This window comes from Nematolebias whitei, chromosome 12 (assembly GCF_014905685.2).
Source record: "Nematolebias whitei isolate Nwh7 chromosome 12, NemWhi1, whole genome shotgun sequence".
NCBI classification, from domain to species: Eukaryota; Metazoa; Chordata; class Actinopteri; order Cyprinodontiformes; family Rivulidae; genus Nematolebias; species Nematolebias whitei.
Genome location: NC_056509.1, coordinates 10563386 through 10567688, shown reverse-complemented (window position 1 = coordinate 10567688; position 4303 = coordinate 10563386). Strand labels below are relative to the sequence as shown.

The window sequence follows — 4303 nt, the reverse complement described above, 5'->3', positions numbered from 1 at the left end:
ACTCTAATAAACACACACATTCATACAGCACTTTACTAGACACACACATTCATACAGCCCTCTACTACACACACACATTCATACAGAACTCCACTAGACACACACATATTCATACAGCACTCTACTAGACACACACACATTCATACAGCAGTCTACTACACAAACACATTCATGCAGCCCTCTACTACACAGACACATTCATACAGCACTCTAATAGACACACATTCATACAGCACTCTACTACACACACCCATTCATACAGCACTCTACTACACACACATTCGTACAGCACTCAACTACACACACATTCATACAGCACTCTACTACACACACATTAATACAGTACACTACTACACACACATTAATACAGCACTCTACTACATACAAACACATTCATACAGCACACTATTAAACACACATTAATACTGTACTCTACTACACACACATTCATACAGCACTCTACTACATACACACACATTCATACAGCACTCTACTACATACACACACATTCATATAGCACTCTACTACATCTCTACAAATTTAAGCTGAATCCGTAGAGAATAATCAGAGCTTTATCACATTCATACACTGATGGGACACGCTTCAGAGGCAATGAGGGGGTTCAGTGTCTTGCCCAGAGCAACTTCAGCTATGATTGCTGGTAGAATCAAACCCCCAACTATCCCACTAGAGGACAACTGCTCTAACCATTCAGCCCCAGCATGCGGCTGCTCCCAGTACAGTTCTAACTGAAACACGTCAAACACGTTACATTGAAGCTGTTCTGGAAACGACACCACGGCAGCAGAAGTGAGGAAACGTTTTCCAGAATGATTTCAGAGGAAAAACGAGACGAAACCTAGAAAACCTTCAGAGGAGTTCAGCCGAGACAGGCTGAACGAAACTAAACTTACAAGTGTCACAGCTCCGACTTCCTGCCTCAGTCCTGTAATTAAAGCGAATAAATCCTGCGAGCCCTGTGTTGGGAGTCCTGCCGTCGAGTTCTCGTGTCTCCCGGTGCTCGGAGCTGCTTCTGTCCAGTCGGTGGAGCTCCGCAGCAGCAGCCGTCGCTTCGGCTACTTTCAGATATATCCGCAACAAACAGCCCCACTCGGAGAGGCTCTCCCTCTGCCCCCAGCAGCCGGAGCGGAGGCGGGAGGCGGTGGGCTGGGACAGCCCGGAGGAGCGCTGTGAGACTTGGACTGACACAGCGTCAGCTTTAACCCGCTCGCTGCCGCGGAGCCCGGAGAGTCATGGTGGTTTGATCACATCAGTCCAGCAGCTTCCTTCAGGAGCACGAACTGAAAACTGCTCTGTAACAACGCCAATGGGCCGACCCTGGGCAGATTTACTCTAGAGTAGTTTTCAGTGGGTTAGAGCAGTCGTCCTCCAATGGGAGAGCTGAGGGTTCGATTCCACCAGCAGTCACATGTTGAAGTGTCCCTGGGCAAGACACTGAACCTTTCACTGTCTCTGATGTATCAGTGTATGAATATGATCTAAAGCAGGGGTTCTTAAACTTTTGGGTTTCAGGAACCCCCTCATAACCCTCATGTTTATTAAATAATTTTCTACAATTTGTTTCTTTAATGCAATGGAAATATTTGTGTTTGTTCTTTTTAACTCTGTGTTCTTGTTGTTTTTCAGTTTTTTATATGGATCATATATTGTGTCTGTACAGTTGTGAGAAAATTAACAGAATCAAAAATCACTTTAAAACTTTACCTGTTCACATAATAAATGTATTTCCACTTCTTCAAATTATTACAGAAAACCCTTTACATAAAAATGAACAGAATCATAACAGCAGTATTCATACCAAGTAACATATGGAACACCAAAATGCTCAAATTTAAAAAATAAAAAATAAATAAAGCATTATGAAATAAGTATCTAAGCTCATTATTATGAAAAAAAATTCATTTTTATTCTTTTATTTCATAATTGTAAGCTATCATGAAAAACAATTATAAAATAAAAGAATAAAAATGAAAATTTTCTTATTTCATCATGTTTCTATTTATTTATAAATTTTGAGCATTTTGGTGTTCCACAGTAACAACGCTTAATCTGTAAAGTGATCATGCCGGAACGCAAAGAGTGGGGAGTCTGGGGGTCTCCCCCTGAAAATTTTGAATAGATGTGATTTCTTGCATTTTGGTGTGTTTTAACGGGTTGTTAAACATCTACCTGACTGTAAAAAAAATATATACTACTTTGTTTTGCGGGTGAGACCCCCAAGCACCGATTTGCGGACCCCGGGGGTCCAGGGACTCCAGTTTGAGAACTTTTTTTTTTTTCCAATTGATTTTCAACAATTGATCTAAATCTCGGGGCAGCACAGTGGCGCAACTGGTAGAGCTGCTGCCTCTCAGCGAGCAGGTCCCTGGTTCAAACCTCGGTCCAGGGGCCTTTCTGGGTGGAGTTTGCATGTTCTCTCCGTGCATGCGTGGGTTTTCTCCGGGTACTCCGGTTTCCTCCCACAGACCAAAAACATGCATGTTAGGCTGATTGTTAACTCTAAATTGTCCCTAGGTGTGAGTGGGAGAGTGCATGGTTGTTTGTCTCTATGTGGCCCTATGATGGACTTGCGACCTGTCCAGGGTGTACCCCGCCCCTCACACAGTGATTGCTGGACATGGGCATCAGCGACCCCCGTGACCCAAAATGGAATAAACGGGTAAAGATAATGGATGGATGGATGGATCTAAACCTCTGATTAATCTCTACAGATTCATATTATCTTGATGTAGTAGTGTGCTGTATTAATGTGTGTGTAGAGTGCTGTATTAATGTGTGTGTGTTGTATGAATGTGTGTGTAGAGTGCTGTATTAATGTGTGTGTAGTAGAGTGCTGTATGAATGTGTGTGTAGTAGAGTGCTGTATGAATGTGTGTGTAGTAGAGTGCTGTATGAATGTGTGTGTAGTAGAGTGGTGTATGAATGTGTGTGTAGTAGAGTGCTGTAAGAATGTGTGTGTATTAGAGTGCTGTATGAATGTGTGTGTATTAGAGTGCTGTATGAATGTGTGTGTAGTAGAGTGCTGTAGGAATGTGTGTGTGTAGTAGAGTGCTGTAAGAATGTGTGTGTATTAGAGTGCTGTATGAATGTGTGTGTATTAGAGTGCTGTATGAATGTGTGTGTAGTAGAGTGCTGTATGAATGTGTGCGTAGTAGAGTGCTGTAGGAATGTGTGTGTGTAGTAGAGTGTTGTATGAATGGGTGTAGTACAGTGCTGTATGAATGTGTGTGTAGGAGTGTTGTATGAATGTGTGTGTGGAGGTAAATGAGGGCACAGATTGTGCTGTAAAGAGCGTTAAGTATCTTCATAAAATAGAAAGATGCTATATATGTACAGTTCATTTCCAATTTACACAAAACATTGGTTAAATTAATTTTTTTCAATACAGTACAGTCATTAAAAGTAAAGATAAAAAGAACATTCTAAAATCAGGTGGTTAAATCATAGGGGTGGCTCAGTTGGTAGAGCTGTTGCCTCTCAGCTAATAGGTCACCTGATCAAATCCTAGCTGGGGGACTTTCTGGGTGGAGTTTGCATATTCTCTCCATGCTGCGTGGGTTTTCTCCGGGTACTCCGGTTTCCTCTCACAGACCAAAACATGCATGTTCGACTGATAGGTAACTCTAAATTGTCCCAAGATGTCCCTGTGATGGAATGGAGATCCCCCGCCTCTCGCACAGTGACTGCTGGTCTGGATAACGTCACCAGTGACGCTCGTGACCCGAAGAGGAAGAAGCGGGTAAAAGATAATGGATGGATGGATGGCCATGGATGGGGCGGCTGTGATTGAGTGGTTAGAGCAGCTGTCCTCCAATGCGAGAGTTGGGGGTTCGATTCCACGAGCAGCCACATGCTGAAGTGTCCCTGGGCAAGACAGTGAACCCCTGATTGCCTCTGATGTGTGTCCCATCAGTGTATGAATGTGACAAAGCTCTGATTAATCTCTTTAGAATGATTCGTTCAATTAGCTTTATAGAGATCTAGTAGAGTGCTGTATGAATGTGTAAATGAGGGCACAGATTGTAGTGTAAAGTGCTTTGAGTATGTTGATCAGATAGAAAGGCGCTAGATAAGTACAATCCGTTTACCATGGTTCTCAAGTGTCATAACAACATGGCGATCACGTGATCGGTTCACCATCTTTGTGGGCACGCTATCGCGGAATGACTGGGGATTTGACATAGGTAACAATGTTGGACTAATGTGTGATGAAGTGAAAATACCTGCTTTTACAAGAGAAAATAAAAGCAACTGTCTCTGCTAGAAGTTGAAGCCAACAGGA

The 4303-nt window shown here is 42.8% G+C and overlaps 1 protein-coding gene across 1 annotated transcript in view; it reads right to left on the bottom strand.

Moving 5' to 3' along the window:
- disp1 (dispatched homolog 1 (Drosophila)) overlaps positions 1-1129 on the bottom strand; it is a 14022-nt gene extending 12893 nt beyond the window's left edge. Inside the window, exon 1 of the mRNA XM_037685270.1 lies at positions 915-1129. The gene's annotated coding sequence lies outside the window, so the exon portion shown is untranslated. The remainder of the gene's footprint in view (positions 1-914) is intronic.
- Positions 1130-4303: the final 3174 nt, after the last annotated feature.